Source organism: Giraffa tippelskirchi, chromosome 11 (genome assembly GCF_054371585.1).
Source record: "Giraffa tippelskirchi isolate mGirTip1 chromosome 11, T2T-mGirTip1v1.2.pri, whole genome shotgun sequence".
Lineage (NCBI taxonomy): Eukaryota > Metazoa > Chordata > Mammalia > Artiodactyla > Giraffidae > Giraffa > Giraffa tippelskirchi.
In genome coordinates, this window is record NC_137285.1 from 46,408,548 (window position 1) to 46,432,006 (window position 23,459).

Genomic DNA, 23,459 nt, shown 5'->3' on the forward strand with positions numbered 1-23,459 from the left:
CAGCCCTATCTGAATGTTTTCAGCCAGTGGCACACCCTTCCCATACCCATCCTCAGAACTTAAACAGTTGCTTCACTCCAAAACAGACCATAATGGCCCCACTTTCCCAGGAACATTATTAGCAAACATACCCAGAAACCCACACTAAGCGGACTGGTTAAGAATTCTCTCTGCCAACACAAACTTTTGAAGTTTACAGGAGGATCTTGGTTATTTTTAAGAGCTACAGTAGCACAAAGGACATGGTGCTGCTTCACAATAAACAGATCAGCAGGACAGAAGAGAGCACACAACCCGAGGCCTAACTGGCGCTTAACACACAAGTGAAGTGGCACTGCACAGAAATGGGCAAGGGATAACTAATCAACAATTTAGAAACATTTAATTATCCATGAGGGGAAAAATCCCTACCTCACAATGTACAGAAAAATCAGCTTCTATTGGATATATGCCTTGATATAGAAAAGAATTGAAAGAGACGTGTGTACCCCAATGTTCATCGCAGCACTGTTTACAATAACCAGGACATGGAAGCAAACTAGATGTCCATCAGCAGACGAATGGATAAGGAAGCTGTGGTACATATACACAATGGAATATTACTCAGCCATTAAAAAGAATACATTTGAATCAGTTCTATTGAGATGGATGAAACTGGAGCCCATTATACTGAGTGAAGTAAGCCAGAAAGAAAAATACCAATACAGTATACTAATGCATATATATGGAATTTGAAAGATGGTAACGATAACCCTATATGCGAGACAGAATAAGAGACACAGATGCATAGAAAAGTCTTATGGACTCTGAGGGAGAAGGTGAGGGTGGGACATTCTGAGAGAACAGCATTGAAACATGTATATTATCATATGTGAAACAAAACACCATTCCAGGTTCGATGCATGAGACAGATGCTCAGGGCTGGGGCAATGGGATGACCCAGAGGGATGGGATGGAGAGGGAGGTGGGAGGGGGGTTCAGGATGGGGAACACATGTAAACCCATGGCTGATTCATGTCAATGTATGGCAAAAACCACTACAATATTGTAAAGTAATTAGCCCCCAACTAAAACAAATAAATTTATTAAAAAAAAAAAAATGTGTAACCAAGATATGTGTGGCTTTTAAAAAATCAAAATAGTCTGTGTGTCACTGCTTGCACAATAATGGGAAAGCTCATTAACTGCTAATGTAAATGTCATTTAATATAGCCATCTTTGAAAACTCTTGGACAAGATGTATTGAATCTGAAAGCACCATTTATTTTATTACCACTGAATTCTTACTCCTAAGAGTAAACACTTGGAAATGTTCACAGGTGTGCAACAGCAGAGGAATGTACACAATACAATTCAAAACAAGTGAAATAGAATCACACACACACACACACACACACACACACATATATATGTAGCTCAAATCAGTTTTAAATGGGAAGGGGGGACACAATTTCCAGAAGAATTCACACATGGGGGATTTGAAGACTGAGCCAGTGACTCTTTCTCTTCTCCACCAAAATATTTCAGTAATATATCAATTGGCATAGCTGTGCCAAAGCCTACTGGCTAAATATAAACTCAATATAGCAACAGCTAAGATTCTTGATCTCCAATTTTCTCTGGCCTTCAATCTTTCAGCTAATATTTTATAAATTGCCAATTAATTTTCAGAAAGAAAGTGCATACCTGTAGAGTTTGTTGGAATAGGATACTTAAAATTACTATTCTAAGCGTATATCTGTGTGAGTGTACAGGTAAAAAGCATTTTTGTTGATTAAAGTATTTGGGTGTTATTTTAAATTTTAAACTGCTTATAAAATAAGTATGTGAGTTCAAAAAAATAGCTGCAAGTCTCAAATGCTATGAATGAAAAATATGTACCATATCTACTTAAATCTAATTTATATGATACTTGAGTAAGAACAAACTACTTATTAAAACTAGATTGAAATCTTCAGAGCCCCTGGGAAGAACACAACTAAGCATAATTAGCATTTGTGGGGGCTGTTCTTTATTATTTTCTAAAATGCAATTGAAGCTTCATTAAAATACATTCAATTATAAAATGTCTTTTATTTCCAAAATACCGCATAAGTCTTACACCTTGGGGAAGAAGAAAAACCTTGAAGATGTCTCTAAAGACAACTTCAAATTCTTTAGAGAATGTGTATTATACCCAAAGGAGCATAAAGCTGCTACTTCCAACTTGATATTACTATTTTCTTACATGAGGAAAAATCTATATTTTTGACATGTGATAGTCCTTCTGTCTTGGCAATGACTTTCCACATCACATATTTTAATTCCCTTGGCTACCATGTAGCCCATTTTATTATTCATGTTCACAACTGAGATATTCTGGCTTACTGTACAAATATTAAATGATTAGGGAAAATAATTCAATAAATTCAATAAATGTTTATTAAAACACAGTTATAAACTAGTTACTGCATGAACAAAGAACATACAACAAGAGACAAGGTGATGTGCAACAGGGTGATCTGAAATGAAATTAACATTGATTGGTTAACAAAATTAATTTTCTTTCTTCATAATTATGCTAGGAAGCCAGGCTAAAGATGCAGTTGAGAGAACATTCAAGACTGTCCCAGAAAAAGAGCTTAAGGGTAGGAGGTGGAAGCTATTGGATTTAAAATTTGGGAAATTTTCCTCAACACTAGAAGGAGACGGAGGTTCAGCAGGATTTTATGAGCACTATTTTCACAGCAAGGCCTCTGGATATCTCTGCAATAGACTCTACCTATCTTATCACTGCTCAGGCTTCATGTACCCCAAAAGAAGACACACTCAGAATTTTTATCAACAAACTCCACAGAGGCTGTAATGGCAATTCCTTCTCAGTCCCCACTCCATCTTCCATTTTCACCATCCCAAGTTCAAACCTCTCAAGTGAGGGCTGACCGTCTATAATCATGTGCTAGACTGTGCTGTGCTTAGTCGCTCAGTCATGTCCAACTCTCTGCGACCCCATGGACTGTAGCCCGCCAATCATATTATCCCACAGATCTGCATGTGACATCATCCAATTCAAGTTGTCACCCCCAAATGTTTCATGTGTGCACTTTGTAATTTGCAGTTTGTCATTAACAAAATCACCTTTTACTTCTCTTGCTGGTTCCTTTACTTTCTCAGTCTTAGTGAGGTCGCCTCTCCTGAGTATCTGACTTGCCCTGAAATCCCCTTTGGAATTAACTCTTCTTATTTCCCTATAGATAAATTAAGGCCTGGGATAAAGGTAGACGTCCTCATTGCTCATAATAGCTGGTTCCACCTTTTCTTCCCTCCTCCATCCAAAAAAAAACCCAAAAATCCAGTTCCACTGAAAGACATGCCACTGAACTATGCATGGGATTTACCTACACTTACCAGCTATCTACCAATTCCCAGGGCATTTACCATTAGCTGCAAGTTTCTGCTCTTAACTTGTCTTTCTTTCTACTTCTGCTGCCTGGTCCCAACTGCAATTCAAGCTTCTGCAACAAAATAACACAGATTGAGTGGTTACAAACAACAGATATTTATTTCTCACAGTTTCAGAGACAGGAAGTTCAAGATCTTGATGTTAACATGGTTCAGTCAGGCTCTCTTCTGCATTACAGGCTTCTCACTATATCCTCTTTTGGAGGAATAGACTAAGGAGCCCTGTGAAATCTTTTGTATAATGACACTAAAGCACTAATCCCATTCATGAGGGCTCTACTCTCAGGATAAAATCATCTCCCAAAAGCCTCTGCTTTTGGATACTAATACCAGCACCTTTGGCACTTAGAATTTCAATGTATGAACTTTAGAGGACACAAACATTCGAACTATAGCAACTACTACAGCAACTATAATCAACATTTTCCAACATCCTTTCTAACAATAAAAGTGACTTTACTATCCTGCTCATGCAGAACGATATTCAATATTTTGGCCTCCCAGTTCCCTGAAATATTTTCTTCTGCATTTCCTCAATAAAACTGGGAATTTTATACTCTAGACATGGTTGTTACTAATGGACCATAAATCTTTTGATGTTACCATTTTTCTCTTTCCCTTGTCTCCCTATAACTCACTTCTCTCTGTACAACCAAGACATACTGTCTACCTCTATAACTATTCACTTGGAGCATTCTTGACTCCTTTCTCCTGCCTTCCTTCACTCAGTGTTCTTAATAAATTTGAACATTACTTAGATTCAATTTTGTTCCTATTCTACTTTTGGCCTAACGTGGTTAAACATGGGTGGAACACAAAGTATTAGTTTAAACGAAAGATCACAATATGAAGGTGGGCCATCTATACTGCCTAGGTTTCCTTGTTAACTTACTCTCCCATTCTGAAATGACTGTTCCATAACTTTTCTTCTCTGTTGAACCTGATATCATCAATTTACCACATTTTTAATTTGTTCACATACCTTTAAAAACTTTTACTTAAACAGATAACCACAATGGTGTGGTCCCTCACCTAGAGCCAGACACCTTGGAGTATGAAGTCAAGTGGGCCTTGGGAAGCATTATTATGAAAAAAGCTAGTGGAGGAGATGGAATTCCAACTGAGCTATTTCAAACCCTACGTGATTATACTGTTAAAGTGCTGCACTCAATATGCCAGCAAATTTGGAAAATTCACCAATGGCCACAGGATTGGAAAAAGTGAGGTGTCATTTCAATTCCAAAGAAGAAAAATGTCAAATAATGTTGAAACTACCACATAATTGCGCTCATTTCACATACTAGCAAGGTAATGCTTAAATTCCTTCAAGCCGGGCTTCAACAGTACAGGAAACAAGAACTTCCAGATGTACAAGCTAGATTTAGAAAAGGCAGAAGAATCAGAGATCAAATTGCCAACATCTGCTTGATCATAGAAAAAGCAAAGAGAATTCCAAAAAAAATCTACTTCTGCTTCACTGACTATGCTATAAAGCCTTTGACTGTGTGGATAACAACAAACTGTGGAAAATTATAAAAGAGATGGGTATACCAGATCATCTTACCTGCCTCCTGAGAAACCTGGACAAGAAGCAATAGTTAGAACCAGAAATGGAACAATGGACTGGTTTAAAATTGGGCAAGGGGTACGTCAAGGCTGTATACTGTCACTCCGCTTATTTGCAGAGTACATCATGCAAAATGTGGGGCTAGATGAATCACGAGCTGGAGTCAAGTTTGCCTGGGAAATATCAACAGTCCCAGATGTGCAGATGATACCACTCTAATGGCAGAAAGCAAAGAGAGGAGGAACTAAAGAGCCTCTTGATGAAGGCGAAAGAGGGGAGTGAAAAGGCTGGCTAAACTCAACATACAAAGAACTAAGATCATGACATCCAGTCCCATCATTTCATGGCAAATAAATGAGGGAAATGTGGCAAAAGTGACAGATTTTATTTTCTTGGGCTCCAAAATCACTGTGGACAGTATCTGCAGCCAGGAAATTAAAAGACACTTGCTCCTTGGAGGGAAAGCTATGACTAACCTAGACAGTGTACTAAAAAGCAGAAACATCACTTTGCCAACAAACGTCTGGATAGTCAAAGCTATGGTTTTTCCAGTAGTCGTGTAGAGATGTGAGAGTTGGACTATAAAGAAGGCTGACTGCTGAAAAATTGATGCTTTCAAACTGCGGTGCTGGAGAAGACTCCTGAGAGTCAAATCAGTCAATCCTAAAGGAAATCAACCCTGAATATTCATTGGAATGACTGCTGCTCAAGCTGAAGCTCCAATACTTTGGCCACATCATGTGAAGAGCCAACTCATTGGAAAAGACCCTGATGCTGGGAAAGACTGAAGCAAGATGAAAGGTTGGGGAGACAGAGGATGAGATGGTTGGATGTCATCACTAACTCAATGGATATGAGTTTAAGCAAACTCCAAGAGATAGGGAAGCCTGGTGTGCTATAAATCATAGGGTCGCAGAGTCAGACATGACTTAGTGAATGAAGACCAACAAATAAAAATACAATCTAAAATACATTAATTTTAACCTACCTATAACTTTATTCATATATTTTGCATTCCCTCTTATTATATAGGTGAATTTTCTGTTTTTTCCTAAAACTAATCTCTCCAACTCTGTACTAGTTAATATTTATCCTCTCTCACTTATTCAAGTTTATATATTACTGCAATTATCTTATCCCTATACTAAATAATTCAATGTTTATTCTCTATTGCTATTCCTACCTGGAACTTTTGAAGTTCTTTTCCTACTCCTTCATAAATTCTTCTCCAAGGCCCTTGCTGCTTCACTCCCCCAATATTCTACTTAAATGCCATATCTTCACAAAAGCAATCTGTAATACCACAAGGTCATATCATTCATTAGTCCTTTGTCTTATTTTATTTTCCTTTATGGAATGTATTACTGCATATATGTAAGTAAGTCTATGTGCACATGTACGTGTGTGGATGTGAGTGTGAATATATGTGTGTGTGCTTCTTTCTTATCTATATCCAACACTGGATTATAAACTCCATGAAAGATTTTTTTCTCTGTTCACAATTTTATCCCTGGAACTAAAATAGTACTCAGAACACAAGTGGGTGCTTAGTAAATATTTGCTGAATGAATAAACAAATCTCAGTATCATTATTCTATATTCATTCTCAAGTAATAAAATAGGGTTGCAGAATAATCCAAACAAATTTGGCTAAACCTTTAAAGTTATTACTTCTCCTATCTGAAACTATAAATAGCTGTTATTTTTTTCTATGAATTTAAATGTGAATCTTGAAATGCTGGGATATCACAGTTTGTTAAATAATAGATTGTCTATTCTTTCTGTTTGCTACCTAACTACATAAAGAGTTCTAAGCAAGCAGAGAAAATGATTCAGCTAAGATATTTACACTGCATTAGTTATTTATGCATGTGATGTATTATTAAAATAATGTTATGTGCTTTTGAAATCACCATCATCATGCTTACCTATATTAAAATACCTTTACAGAATCAGAATTAATAATTTATATGAAATAAATTCAGGAAAAATTTAAAGAAGGAGAACTGTATTTTTTCACATTTCTCTGATAAAAGGCTTAATATATTTTGCACATTTACTATTTTAACGACTTAAAAAGGTGAAATGATTATCTCTTTTTACCTCCAAGCGTGAGTATATCCTTAATCAATTGAAACTGCAGATGATTTTATCAAGGGTACAAACTCCCTATCCATGGCTAAACTAGTGCAAAAACACTCAAGTTTTCACACTGGTGATCCTGCTGATTATTTGCTAATGAGGGAACGGCAACCCACTCCAGTACCCTTGCCTGCAAAATTCCATGGACAGAGGAGCCTGGCGGGCTACATTCCATGGGGTCGCAAAGAGTGGGACATGACTGGGACACAGCTTTCTTTTATATTCTTCCTTTGACTTTTCTAATATTTTTCCTGCTTTCTCTCCAAATATTTCCATGAGTTCCACTATTTCTTTCTGTTTTCAGCTGAGAAATACTTTTTGTTCCTCAGTGTCCTTTCCCACATTTGTCTGTCTGTCCTTCTGCGCTTATCATAAACATTCACTTTAGTTACCCTTGGCAATCTATACAACTACCATAAATTTACTTATACCTATATGGCAGCCCACATATCGATAGTAAATTCCATCTTATCCAAATATGATCTAGCATGTTCACTAAATTGCCCTATAGTCTCTAGAAAAATCACTGAATCTAAAATGAAACCTATTCTCTTCTCTCTAAAACCATCTTCTGTTCCTTTCATTGACATTATCTAGAAATTCTATCAACAAGCATCCACTCCACCCTTTCTTTGTTTTTATTTCCCATACACAATAGTAATAATTCAAGACTTTTATCCCATAAGTGTACCATTAATTCAATCTGTGGTAAAGAATTTTAATGTGTCACATCAGTTCTGTTTTTCTTCCATTTAACTTTTTTAAATTTACATAAAGGTTCTTACATTTAACTTTCTCAACCCCCATCAAAGATACTTCAGGGAGTCTTTCTAATAGTCTTAACATATATGCTTTGTTAATTGCATATCTGGAAAATATTATGTCCTAGTTTGTAGCTTATCTTTTCATTTTTACATTTTACTTATTTTAAGTGATTTGGTAAACAGAATTTCTCATTCTTCATGCAATCAGTTTATCTAATTTTCATTATTAATGCTTCTGTTATGTATTTATAAAATATGTTGTCACGCCAAACTATAAACTACTCACGAACATTTTTCAAATATATAACCTACAAATAATTCATATCAAGAATATCAGACTTTTATCATATTAATAGAACAATAGACAAAGACATGAACTGTCAACACAAGGAAGAGAAAAAAAGCATCAAGAATAAGTATTCTACCTTCATATTTTCATAACAAGGACAATAGATCTACAACAATAAAATATCTTATATCCATTACATTTGTAGAAATTCAGTAATCTGAAAATACTCAATGTTAGAATGTGAATCAATGAGATCTCTTTCTATAACCATTATGGAAAGCAATGTGTCATTGTCATTGTACCATTGAAATATTTCCTGCCACATGACTCAACAGTTTCTACTTACAGATACCTAGAGACATAACTGTACATGCATGCATTATAATCTTTGTGAATGTGCTTTTGTAAACACAATTTGAAATGAAAAAATGGAAACCAAACAAAGTATAACTGACATGAGAATAAACAAATATGTGGTAGTATATTCACCCAGTAAACCATGTATAGCAATGATTTTATAAGCTAACACCATGTAAAATACACAAATCAGTTAAGTAAGACAATAAGTTCTGGAAATCTGATGTACAATATTCTACTTATAGTCAATAATAATGTGTTGCATACCTAAAAATCGGTTAGGAGGGTAGATTTCAAGTATTCTTATCACAATAAAATAAAATTAGACAGATAGATTGAACTTGTAATATAAGGTTGAATACAAAAAGTAAATCACAAGTGATTTCACAAAATATGAAATTATTTGAATAATGTCCAGTTGCTAGCAAAACTAAATAATATAATCTTTATGCAGATTTAAAGTAAATAGATGATAGATACTCAAATATTACACATAAATCAGGGAAACAAATACTAGATAATTCAGGACAGAAGTTAAATCCCATTAGGTAGGTGGAATTTAGGGGGAAAGCACAGGTTAACACAAGCGATTGGTAATAATTGCAGCTTTTGTTTGAATTTTGAGTTCAGAGGTGTTCATTACATTATTAAAAATAAATGAATACATTAATCAGATTTAAAAGATAGGATATAACATGGCTATGCATGGCTATGACAACAATACCTCATGAATCAAGGACTGACCAATTTGTTTGTTTCTGAGATAACTTTTGTAAAATAGTATATTCTGTGATATATTAGCATGTGCTACTATGAGGCATAGGATGCGTTCTTGCCTTGTCAATCATATTAATATTTACTTTCTTAAGGACAATACATTTTTTCATATACTATTTCACTACCCCATCCATCCACACACACACACACACATAAGTTGCTTATACCAACTTGCTTAAAAAATAAACAGACACAGTCTAATTCCATATGTATGCTTATATATGCTTTCTTAATACCCTCTTCCTTGAAAGAACTGTTTTAGTACTTAATTTTCTTAAATATTTTAACTAATTTGATCAAGTGTTTTTATGTTGTTAATACTATTCAAAGTGTTTAAAATATGAATGGCTAATTTTTATAGTCAGTATTTGTTTAAAATATTTAAAAACATATCTCATTTTAACTAAGATGTTTTATTAAAAACCACTTATAAGAAAAAACATAAATTTAGCAAATATCCAGAAAGCCATAAATTTTCATGCTTACGTGGAGTACCTCTTTAATAGGAAGCAATAATTTCATAGGTAGGAATTATGAATTAGTAATGTTATCACCATATTTTGATATATATGTGCTTAGATAATAAAGTATGTTATTTAATAAGCTTGCAATTTAGTAATACATTTTAGTATGTACCTAATATTGCTGATAAAATGCTTGTACTATTTGTTATTTACTGAATAAAGATAAGTGAAAATAATTTTTTATTTTTTAAAATTACTGAATTTTTAAAAAATAGTGAATTCTATTTAATAAACTTAAAATCAAACTTATGTAAATCATGAATTGAATATATATATATGTTTTAATTTGAAATTTAGACTTTAAGCCTTCCATTTGTATCAGAATAACTCAGGAGAAATCTCTTTTTAAGTTAGAATTCTATACTGAATAAGGAATATAGCAATTATTTTCATTGAAAAAGTCTTTTACTATCACAAGAGAGATCCAAATGAGTTGAAAATGGCTCAGTAATAAAATCTTGACTTCTTTTGTAAGCATTAAAGACTCATTTGCTTGCAGAAGACTAAAAATATAATTATTGTAGATATTATTGTAAGGGATTTATGTTGAAATATCTGGTACCGCAGTGTGTTCACTCAAGACAAAGTTCTTAAAAGCTAATATAGTCAAAGGAAGTTTGTCAGAGAAAAACTAAAAACAGAGAAAGCCTCTGAACTGCTGAGAGATCAAGATGTCCAAAAACTTATTTTGTATTTTGTCTACATTTTATTACATTCAGAAGTTTAATCATGTAATTGGTATTTTTCAAAAATAAAGATTTTATAGAAATACGAGCTAATTGGCCAGAAATTACAATGCAACAATAGCTAAAATTTGATAGAGGTCAAATATCAGTCTGCAGTACTCTTTGTCTCTTTGAGACCTACATATTAGTACATTTTCTACTAGATGTCTAACTCAATCTCTACTATATCACATGGGAACACGATTGTTTTAAACTCTACTATATACCATTATTTTAAATAATGCTTTTTAATAATTCATGTTGCCCAGAGAAAATCCTGTTCAGTTTGTGTGTGAGAGAGTTTATGTTGTTTGTATGTATGGATGGTGGAAAATGAATTAGTTCAGAAAATGTATTTGCAAGCAATAGAAACAGACTAACCTGGTAGGAAAAAGAATGGCACATTTAGCTCAGAACCAACAGAAGGGAAAACCAGCAATCCTTGGGAAAATCAAGAGTTAGGAAACCTCTTGGGAATCTTAAGTACAAGAGGACTTTTGTTTGATTGTTAAGGTCTAACTCCTTTGGGTCCTTTTGCCTCTTCACACAAGACTCACATCACAGTACATATTGTATAATAGCTTCAGCTTTTTTACTTTGCTGCCCCTACTGTGTATGGGACGAGAGTAAGGCTAAGGCACATCGCTAAGGAAGGGATGACAGACAATCTGGAACAAGATAACAACAAAAACAAGGCAAAACTCAAGATATTTACCAACATGTTCCTATGCCTGAATTTATACCTACCTTGAAACTGTTGTGAAACAATATTGCGAAACTGGCATATGTTCTTACCTGCTCTTGGCTGAAAGACTCTCCACTGAGGATTCTGGGTATTTTCTCTTTTATACTTCACTGGTTTCACCTACAGTAACTAATAAAAACAATGATGATGATGTAAAGTGTGGTATCTCTTGAGAATCCAAATATTTATTTATTTTTTTATTTTATTTATTTATTTTTTTATAAATTTATTTATTTTAGTTGGGGGCTAATTACTTTACAATATTGTAATAGTTTTTGCCATACATTGACATGAATCAGCCATGGGTTTACATGTGTTCCCCTTCCTGGACCCCCCACCCACCTCCCTCCCCATCCCATCCTCTGGGTCATCCCATTGCCCAGGCCCTGAGCCCTTGTCTCATGCATCGAACATGGAATGGTGTTCTGTTTATTTATTTTTTTTAATGTACAACAATTAGTTTTTTAATAAATTTTGAAATTTATCAAAATGATAGCTATTCTTGTCTTCTTCAGAATGATATGCTATTATTACCTTACAGATAAGGCTAAAGCTTTGAGTGGGCTTTTTAGTAGTGTTTTCTGAGGACTGAGGCATCAAGGTCTCTTCCTCCAGATAAATTTGCAATGGAATCACATGGCATAGCTAGCCAATGCCATAGTTACAGCCTGAAAGTTAATGAAAATAGTTCACTGAAATTCAGCTATTTGGTCCCATATGGGATCATGATTTTCTAACCAGCATTCACTTAATTGTATTCAGAGCATGGTACACTTAAGGATTTTTTTTTTTTTCAATTCAGAGGCTATAAAGTGATTGTAAAATTAATGGTAATCCAAGTCTGACAGTTATGGTGAATTACAGAGACAAGTAAAACATGATGCATATGATATTTTTTAAGCATGCTTATTTTAATGATTACATATAGCAACCCATGCTCATTGTAGAGTTTGAAAAAAATACTCTAAGGGCATACAAAAGGATAAGGAAAATCATCCATAAGTCCATCACATTAAGATATAATTAGTATGGGATGAAACAGAGATCGGAAGAAAGATGTTTTTGAATCTACAGCATAAGCTGCTGCTCTTCTAACTATATATTTGCATCTATTATATTCCATTTATATAATTTAGTACTTTATATTTTATTGTGATAGTTCCCAGGTTCGCTGATATCTTTGAAATACATTTGCATTTTTAAAGGTTTTTGATTTGTACATGTAATCTTTTATATCTTGGGTGACATGGAAAAGTTTCCAAGTCTCATGAAGTCTCAGTTACTTTCTCTGTAAAATGGGTATAATAATTCCTTCCCCTCAGAGTTCTCATGATGATCTGAACTAACATCTAAGAAAAAGTTTTATAGTAACTGACACATAGCATCAAATATTATAAAATATTAATTGTATATATCATATTTTATCCAGTTTTATATACTAACTTTATTTTTTAATAAATTATATTGTTGAAGGATTTTTTATTTTTGGATATGATGATACATCTTTTACAAAGTTTTGAATATTTGATATTCTTAGAAAAGTTTATGCTTCATGCATTATTCACCTTTAAAATAATTTGAGGTTCTATTACATTTGCAAAGGTAATAGAAAGTCAAGTTTTAAAATATGGGAAGTGTTTTCACAGTGCATACAATATTGAAATTTGAGAAGCATCATTCATCAATTTCTATTGTTTTTAAATATATCATTTTCTTCATTAAAAATTATAATAAACATTCTATTATTTGGGAAAGTATCTAAACAGTATACTTAAAACTACAATATGTGCTTTATCATGTAATAAAAAGAGCATCATTAGTGGGAGATTTTAATATGCAATTATCTGTGACATAATGGGAATAGGACTCCTTTTTTATATCTGGTGTGGTGATTCTAGATTGGTTATTGAGGATAGGCTCTGTTGGGAACCACAAAGTTTTAACTAAGTAATGTGAACAAACAAAGTAAGTTATACTACATCCGAGACCCTCTTTATACTTCTACAGAATCCTCCTGTGCTCTAGAGCCTATCTTATCTGATAACACACACATGCATTGGCCATCTTAAATCCAGAAAGGACTAGTACCCCTTCTAAACATGGTAGCCACATGCATAACCTCCTAATGTGAAGTGATCCAAAGTTGTACAAATTTAGGATGTCTATCTTTTTGAAAATTATTTTTGGAAGTTTTTGTAGTTGTTAGCTGTACAGATTTAGAAGTGTTAGTGGGAAATATTGTCCAAAATGCTACACTGATTTGTTAATATTACCAGAAGGAGAGGGAAGGGAGGAGGGACAAATTAGAAGCATAGGATTAATAGATATAAACCACTACATATATAGTAGATAAGCAATAAGGATGTATTGTATACACAGGGAATTACAGACATTATCTTGTAATATTTCATAATGGAGTACAATCTGCAAAAATACTGAATTGTTAAAATATATACCTAAAACTAATATAATTCATCTATATTTCAATTAAAAAATAATTTTTAAGAAAAGGAGAAAAAGTTCCTTGAGATTGCCTACAATAATGCTTTTACCCTAAGGTACACATTTAAACTTAAAAAGATAATTTTTTTCATAGAATGTTAGACAAACAGAAGGGGAACAGAATTACTATTTTAGAGGTAAAGCCAGGAATTGAATCCTTTGTTTGCCAGAGTTGGAGGCTGTTTCCCTGTTGTATCTTTTAAAGCTTAAATTAATTAAGCTTCAATCTTTAATTTGTGTAACAGAATTTATGCTATCAGTGAAATATGCTACTTAATGGAGTTTATACGATAATATGAGTAATTGCTTCTTGAACATATCATAGAGTAGATATTAAAAATTGGTTTTAGTAAAGTTATAAGAAAATATGCTAGTAACGGATTATGTAGATTTATATTTTCCTAGCAGATATTCTACCTTCTCTCTGATACAGGCTCAATTTCCAGTAACTCCTGAAATCATGAGACCTCCCTGGTGGCTCAGATGGTAAAGCGTCTGTCTACAATGCAGGAGGACCTGGGTTTGATCCCTGGGTGGAGAAGATCTCCTGGAGAAGGCAATGGCAACCCACTCTAGTATTCTTGCCTGGAAAATCCCATGGACGGAGGAGCCTGGTAGGCTATACAGTCCATGGGGTCGCAAAGAGTCAGACACGACTGACCGACTTCACTGAAATCATTGAAGGTAATTTAACTTTCATAAAAATATGATTATAAATTTCTCCTTTGAGCAATTTGTATTTTTTAGAAAATTGTAAGATTTATTTAACTAAGGTAACTTTTAGGTAACCAGACATTTATAAACTTCTCTTTCATTTTGGATGCAATTTTTATAATTATGATTCTTATTGTTTTTCTCTGTGATGTAGCTTTTCTTTCTATCCTCCTTCAATATATGTGTTATTAATTTAGATTTTAAGTACTTAATATATAGTAAGTGTCAACATGTGTGTCTGTATATGTTCTGTTGGTATTTATCCAGCTTGGTTTTCTCTGACCTTTTTGAATTTGTGTGGCTGACTTTTTTTGTGTTGTTTGGAAAACTCCAGCCATTATCTGTCCAATGTTTTCGTCTGCCCATTCACTGTCTCCTTTTCCTGGATTTTTCTGTCTTTCTGGGACTCCAAATACACATTTGTTAGGTTATTAAGATTCATTCTGCAGTCCATGAGCCCTCTAACTGTGTGTTTTTCGTTTGTTTAACTCTTATTTCTCTTTTTCAGTTTTGGTAGTATATATTGACCTATCTTTACTTTTCTACTTTAGCCGCACTGTGCAGCTTGCGGGATCTTATTAATAGTTCCCCAACAAGGGACTGAGAGCTCAGAGTCCTAACCACTGGACCACCAGGGAATTCCCCTATTGACCTACGTTTAAATTCAGTGATTCTCTCTTTGGCTCTTTGAGGTCTACTGGTGAATACATCAAAGTTACTCTTCTCTGTTAATGCACCACTTTTTTTTAACATTTCAATTTCACTCTTCCTTAAAGGTGCCATCTCTGCTTGAAATCCACCATCAGTTCATACAGAGCTTTTAACATATTAATCATAGTTTTAAATTTTCTCTCAGATATTTCCAAAATGTGGGTTACATGTGGCTTTGTTCTGTGGATTGTTTGATCTCTTTGGACTACATTCTCTTCTGGGTGTGTATGTACATTTTTGCTTCTTAGTTTTTAGCTGAGAAGAAGACACCAGGTGGAGGGTACTTGAGACAAAGGTAAACAGTGTTTTTCTTGGAAACTGTTATTACTTTTCTTCTGTTAAGCCATCAGTATGTGACAGTCTAACTGCGTTTCTGTTTCATTGTGGGTGTTGTTAGTTTCATTTCAATGCTTCCGATTATAATATTTTCAGTGTTTCCTTGTGCTCAGGCTGAAGCCTTGTTTTCCAGAAAGTTTTACACCTTCCTATGTATCTTTCCCTTAGAAGGGGTCTCTTTTCACACTCTTGCCTCTCCCCCAGTGTTATTTTCTCGCTCTTTACTCTATGCTTGCTAGCTTGGTAACAGGTGATGGGAGGGAGTGTCCTTTGTTACCTTGGAGAGTCTCAGTCTTAAACAGCCACTGGGTCTCAGCAGCGAGGAGCTTTGCATCAGTCCTTTCCCTTCCCCGGTGATGGAATATCTCGTACACGCCGGGGCTCAGTATGGTTTCCTGTTCCTCCCTAAGTACTAGGGGTTACATTCCTTTTCTTTCCATGGTGAGTATCCCTTGCTCTGTGTGTGTCAGATTGCTGCTCTCCAACACTTTCTTAAGTCTTTAGTTTCAGAGAGGAAAAGTATCAGGTAGGGCTTTGTGCCTTTTCTATGACCGCTGCTGCACACCTCCTGCATGACTATACTACGCACATCTCTATAAAATTCAGAAATGGAAGCTTTTTCTTGTATCTTGTTTTACCTTCAGTCTTTCTTAGGAGCACATTCTAAATGACTGTGGAAAAGAAGCTACAATTAGATGCACACTCCTCTTGAGTCTGTGGCAACCAAGGCATCAAAACTCGTTCTAATGATGCACTCAGGCTTTAGCAATGTGTTGAAAAATTTAGTTGAATTTCACTACTTATATGGTAGGCCTATCTTCCTCTTGGTCTTTGTCTTATTTCCACTCTCTCTTTGAAAGCACTTGTCCTTTCTTAGATTCCAGGCTGACTGGCCTGTAACCTACATTGATGGATTAAAGAAAAGTTATGTTTTCACAGTATTTTTCTCTTACTGTCAGTGTGGCGGATGTTCATTCCGATTTTTTCCTTACTAAATAGAAGTTGAAAGTTTTCTGTGTGTATGTAATAAAATTATTAGTATTGAGTATTGTTAACTATATGTAAATGAAAGATACATTATAAATAAAAAAGGTGCATAGCTAATTCTAGTCAGGACAGTTTTCTTATTATTCTAACATTAAAAGATAAAAAGAGTTGAAGAATTATTTAGCAAGTGCAAAATGGATTTTCAAAAATAGCCTTAATTAAAAGGAAGAATAAAACAAAATGTGAGTAAATTTGCCAAAGGTGTTAGTAAAATAAACTCACAGCTTTTTTATTCTCCAATTCACAGGCCCTCTATATTATTTAGGGAAAAAATCAGTATGTATGATTTAACTGTTGTGAATAAAATAGCATATTTGCACAAAATACAACAGAAGTCAAGCAACAGCATCATGTAAGTAAAATAAATAGGTATAATGCTTGTCATTGGTATTGTTACTCCTCTTAGAATTATTACCAACATATGTCTTTGTGGTAACCATTTGTTGTTGCTGTTTTTCAGTCACTAAGTCATGTCTGACTCTCTGTGACTCCATGGACTGCAGCAATGCCAGGCTTCCCTGTCCTTTACTATCTCCGAGTTTGCTAAAACTCATGTCCACTGAGTTGGTGATGCCATCCATCTCATTTTCTGTCTCTCCCTTCTCCTCCTGCCCTCAGTCTTTTCCAACATCAGGATCTTTTCCAATGAGTTGGGTGTTCACATCAGGTGGCCAAAGTATTGGAGCTTCAGCATCAGTCCTTCCAATGAACACCCAGGACTGATCTCCTTTAGGATGGACTGGTTAGATCTCCGTGCTGTCCAGGGGACTCTCAAGAGTCTTCTCTTGCACCACAGTTCAAAAGCATCAATTCTTTGGTGCTCAGCCTTCTTTAAGGTTCAACTCTCACATCTGTACATGACTACTGGAAAAACATAGCTTTGACTATATGGATCTTTGTTGGCAAAGTGATGTCTCTGCTTTTTAATACACTTTTTAGGTTTGTCATAGATTTCCTTCCAATAAGCAAGCACATATTATTTCTGGGTAAATGCTACAAACTTAGTGGCTTAAAGCAATCCCCATTTATTATCTATAGTTTCTATGGACCATGAATCTGGATACATATATTATTGGTTGGGTTCTCTGCTCAGGGTCTCACAAAGGTGTAGTCAAAGTGACAATCAGTCTGCAGTCTCATTTAAGGCTCAGAGTCCTAAGCATATTGGTTGTTGACAGAATTAAGTTCCTTGTGGTTATAGGACTGAGATCTTCCCTCCCTTTCCTGGCTATCAAACAAGGGCTGTTATCAGCTCCTATAGGCTGCCCTATAGGAGGCCTGATGTGGCCTTCTGCATGACGAAGAACTTTGTTACTTCAAGGCTAGAGATAAAATTTCTCTCCCTTCATATTTCTTTAATCTCTTTTAAGGGTTCTTGTTAGGACAGGCTCACTCACGTTAATCTTCTCTAATTCACTCTAAGTCAACTGAGCAATCATAGTAGTCATATTTCATCATATCCACAACTTGCACTCACATATTCAGACGTAGGAATTATGCAGGGCTCATACATGCAGTGGGTTAGAATTTTGAAGGCTATCTTAAAATGCTTTCCATCATAGCAATCTTAAATGGGATAACAGCTATACAAAAGTCAAAACATGATTTATAATGCATTACAGGAGGAGAAGGGGATGACAGAGGATGAGACGGCTGGATGGCATCACCAACTTGATGGACATGAGTTTGGGTAAACTCCAGGAGTTTGCGATGGACAGGGAGGCCTGGTGTGCCGTGTGCTACGATTCACAAAGAGTCGGACACGATTGAACAACTGAACTGAACTGAACTTTTATTATATAAGACTTTTGCTAGTATGATATTTGTGAATGTTCAAATATTTGTTGTCTGTCTCTGGGAGAGGATAATGGAATATGAGCTGATGTGACATGTGTCTGTTCTGAGCAGAATCTGTAAGAGCAGCATGAGGTTTCCCATGGTTCTTTTCCAGATTCAGCATCACTAGAGATATTCAGTTCAGTTCAGTTCAGTTCATCACTCACACGTGTCTGACTCTTTGTAATCCCATGAATCACAGCACGCCAGGCCTCCCTGTCCATCACCAACTCCCAGAGTTTATCCAAACCCATGTCTATCGAGTCGGTGATGCCATCCAAACATCTCATCCTCTGTCGTCCCCTTCTTCTCCTGCCCCCAATCCTTCCAGCGTTAGGGTCTTTTCCAATGAGTCAACTCTTTGCATGAGGTGGCCAAAGTATTGGAGTTTCAGCTTCAACATCAGTCCTTCCAATGAACACCCAGGATTGATCTCCTTTAGGATGGACTGGTTGGACCTCCTTGCAGTCCAAGGCACTCTCAAGAGTCTTCTCCAACACCACAGTTCAAAAGCATCAATTCTTCAGCACTCAGCTTTCTTCACCGTCCAACTCTCACATCCATACATGACCACTGGAAAAACCATAGCCTTGACTAGACAGACCTTTGTTGGCAAAGTAATGTCTCTGCTTTTTAATATGCTATCTAGGTTGGTCATAACCTTCCTTACAAGGAGTAAGCGTCTTTTAATTTCATGGCTGCAATCACCATCAGCAGTGATTTTGGAGCCCAAAAAAATAAAGTCTGCCACTGTTTCCACTGTTTCCCCATCTATTTCCCATGAAGTGATGGGACCAGATGCCATGATCTTAGTTTTCTCAATGTTGAGCTTTAAGCAAACTTTTTCATGCTCCTCTTTCACTTTCATCCAGATGCTCGTTAGTTCTTCTTCGCTTTCTGCCATAAGGGTGATGTCATCTGCACATCTGAGGTTATTGATATTTCTCCCAGCAAACTTGATTCCAGCTTGTGTTTCTTCCAGCCCAGCATTTCTCATGATGTATTCTGCATATAAGTTAAATAAGCAGGGTGACAATATACAGCCTTGACGTACTCCTTTTCCCATTTGGAACCAGTCTGTTGTTCCATGTCCAGTTCTAACTGTTGCTTCCTGATCTGCATACAGGTTTCTCAAGAGACAGGTCAGGTGGTCTGGTATTCCCATCTCTTTCAGAATTTACCACAGTTATTGTGATCCACACAGTCAAAGGCTTTGGCATAGTCAATAAAGCAGAAATAGATGTTTTTCTGGAACTCTCTTGCTTTTTCGATGATCCAGCGGATGTTGGCCATTTGATCTCTAGTTCCTCTGTGTTTTCTAAAACCAGCTTGAACATCTGGAAGTTCACGGTTCACATATTGCTGAAGCCTGGCTTGGAGAATTTTCAGCATTACTTTACTAGCATGTGAGATGAGTGCAATTGTGTGGTAGTTTGAGCATTTTTTGGCATTGCCTTTCTTTGGGATTGGAATGAAAACTGATCTTTTCCAGCCCTGTGGCCACTGTTGAGTTTTCCAGATTTGCTGGCATACTGAGTGCAGCACTTTCACAGCATCATCTTTGAGGATTTGAAATAGCTCAACTGGAATTCCATCACCTCCACTGGCTTTGTTCATAGTGATGCTTTCCAAGGTCCACTTGACTTCACATTCCAGGATGTCTGGCTCTAGGTGAGTGATCACACCATCGTGATTATCTGGGTCGTGAAGATCTTTTTTGTACAGTTCTTCTGTGTATTCTTGCCACCTCCTCTTAATATCTTCTGCTTCTGTTAGGTCCACACCATTTCTGTCCTTTATCGAGCCCATCTTTGCATGAAATGTTCCCTTGTATCTCTAGTTTTCTTGACGAGATCTCTAGTCTTTCCCATTCTGTTTTTTCCTCTATTTCTTTGCATTGATTGCTGAGGAAGGCTTTCTTATCTCTCCTTGCTATTCTTTGGAACTCTGCATTCAGATGGGAATATCTTTCCTTTTCTCCTTTGCTTTTTGCTTCTCTTCTTTTCCCAGCTATTTGTAAGGCCTCCTCAGACAGCCATTTTGCTTTTTTGCATTTCTTTTCCATGGGGATTGTCTTGATCCCTGTCTCCTATACAATGTCATGAACCTCTGTGCATAGTTCAGCAGGCACTCTATCTATCAGATCTAGTCCCTTAAATCTATTTGTCACTTCCACTGTATAATTATAAGGGATTTGATTTAGGTCATACCTGAATGGTCCAGTGGTTTTCCCTACTTTCTTTAATTTAAGTCTGAATTTGGCAATAAAGCTAAGAGATATTACCTCTTCTCATTTTATAATCCAACCATATTTTCAGGGAAGAAAAATGCATCAAAATATCATTTCTGTATGTTTATTTAACTGTATAAGAGTATCATAGTTTATTCAACTGTCTTTAATGTTTGAATATTTATCCTTAGACTATAATACTACCTGAAATGTAATTTGAGTTAAATTGCATCATACTCTAGACTTTTTGTCACATTGCCAGTGGTTCCTGTAGGGAGTATCACACTAATTACTGCCTTCAACAATAATGCCACTGTCTGTAGCAGTTGACCACTGCCAGGTCATGGGACTTATGTAGCGTAAGTACATTGGTACAGTTATTTTATCCTATTCCAAATCCTTTTTCAGGCTGAGTTTGTATTGTATTAATATTGCTAGATTTTAAATCTAGTTCAATAATTGTTAAGTATTTTAGTGAATTGCATTTTAAGGCTGTTTTATAATTATCTTTGCAATTTATATTTCTTTGCATAAATGTTTGAAGTGCTCTGCGTATATTCCCTAATAACATGATTATTTATTCTACATCTTAGAATATGTTGATTAATCAATCATTGTTGTATAGTTTTCATCTGAAATATCTGTTCAAGAATCACTATATAGATGCCCTTTCTTTCTGAGTGTTTGCTTATATGGTGATAACTTTCCATGCACTCACAAATAAATAATATTGTCTGGGCATATTATTTGGTATATTGGTTTGTATAATGATTTGAACACAAAGTAGACAACATTCCTTTATATCTTGATTTTGGAAATGTCATGAAGAACTTTTTGATTTTGTTCCTTCTGTGGAAAGTAGTTCATATTTGCTTTCTGGTTTTAGGTAAGATTCTCTCTTTCATTTTCATATTGTAAAAACAAAACACAATTTTCAGACAATATGTAATAGGCATTGTATCATACAGTCCCATACTCATTCTACCTACTCTCATGTTGTAACACCTGTGACATCTGTAGGGTTCTCTTAGTTGTAAGAGAAGACCTAGATAAACCCAGACTGACCATGATAACCCCTGAGTTTCATTATCCATTGCAATATAGTCACTTGATTTATATAACTGGTTCAATAATACACATGAGATCTTTTTAGAATTTTTTCCCTCCCCTCTTAGGATTTATTGATGAACTAACTGATATCAGTATAAAGTATGTTTGTATTCCCGGTTTTGATGTTTTGAAAAACAAATATCCTGAGGCCTCAAATTACCAAATATCAAGATAGCTTTAAACCCATATCTGAATCTCAAAAAATTAAAACTACTTTCTAGAGACAAAAACCTAGGGAAAAAGTGTATGAATTTATACTACATTTATAGTTTTGATCTTGAAATTACCCTTTAGAATTTTTAACTGTAAACATAAAAATTGGGATTCAACATCCATATGACACACATGGGTCTGAAATTCTTCAGCCAAAACAATATAAAATGGGGCTCCAGTCCAGTGGTATGCCTGGAATTCAACAGAAGCAAGAGCAACCTGGCTCTGGAGAGACAGAGACAGAGAGACAGAGACTAATCTTACCTTTCCACAGATCTCTGGAAAGATAAGATTAGTTCATAATCCTAACCTACAAAACATGCAAGAAAGCACGTCTACAGTAAAAGAAAAACAGGAAACATAACAAGCAAGAGTATTAGATCTTCTGATCTTCCCATAATACAAATATCAAATAGAGATAAAGCAATAAATATATTTAGCTTAGTTAACACCTTGTGACTATAGAGAACATGACTCTATTTGACAAGTACCCTACAGGGCTGCTGCTAAGTCGCTTCAGTCGTGTCCAACTCTGTGAGACCCCATAGACGGCAGCCCACCAGGCTCCCCCATCCCTGGGATTCTCCAGGCAAGAATACTGGAGTGGGTTGCCATTTCCTTCTCCAATGCACGAAAGGGAAAAGTGAAAGTAAAGTCGCTCAGTCGTGTCCGACTCTTCGCGACCCCATGGACTGCAGCCCACCAGGCTCCTCCGTCCATGGGATTTTCCAGGCAAGAGTACTGGAGTGGGGTGCCATTGCCTTCTCCGACCCTACAGGGCTACCAGGTTACAATTTTTGCTTTAGAAAATATTTCATTGCATGAAAATAGCAATTTGTGAGACTTCCTTATTTAGCTATGAATTAAGAGCTTCATAACTAAGTTCTCAACTCTTATTTTCTTGCTCTGCATTTATAGATATACTAGGTGAAATACAGTTGCACCTGGATTACTGAATTCTAAGTATCAGTGAAAATAATTTATGTAATTATCACCACAACACACAACTCAAACTGGCTACCTTAAGGTGGTCAAACAACTTCATTTTGAACTGGAAAGTCTAAGTTTAGGCAAACATTTAGTAGTAGTGACACTACCACTTTTAAAACTTCCTCAATATTGAGTTATATATCTTATGGCCTCCATTTTTAAGTTAAAACAGGAATACAGTCTCCCATTCAGTTGAAAAAGTCTATAATGTGAGGTTCAGGGAGTGATATGCTGGAACCAGCTCTTATCAGCTACTGAGAACCATGTGTTTTCATCTTTTTCCAACTCCATATTCAGGGACATCAAGTTGACATGTTAAAAGCAGCAATGAGAGTATTTACACTCAGGATAAAGGCAAAAGTTAAAATTCAAGGCTCTTTTACTTTCCCCACCCTGACCACTGGCTTTAGGAATGGTTCTATGTTTGTTGGCTGTTTGT

The 23,459-nt window shown here is 35.6% G+C and overlaps 1 long non-coding RNA gene across 2 annotated transcripts in view; it reads right to left on the reverse strand.

Annotated features, from left to right (window-relative positions):
• LOC145527350 (uncharacterized) overlaps positions 1–23,459 on the reverse strand; it is a 390,970-nt gene that overhangs the window by 251,914 nt on the left and 115,597 nt on the right. Inside the window, exons 3-5 of one of the 2 annotated variants that reach the window (XR_014069703.1) lie at positions 11,382–11,460; positions 6,192–6,301; positions 815–3,494 (exon numbers count right to left, since the gene is read on the reverse strand). This is a non-coding gene — a long non-coding RNA (uncharacterized LOC145527350). Of the gene's footprint in view, positions 1–814; positions 3,495–6,191; positions 6,302–11,381; positions 11,461–23,459 lie in introns of those variants that run through there. The other variant, XR_014069702.1, reaches the window with a different exon arrangement.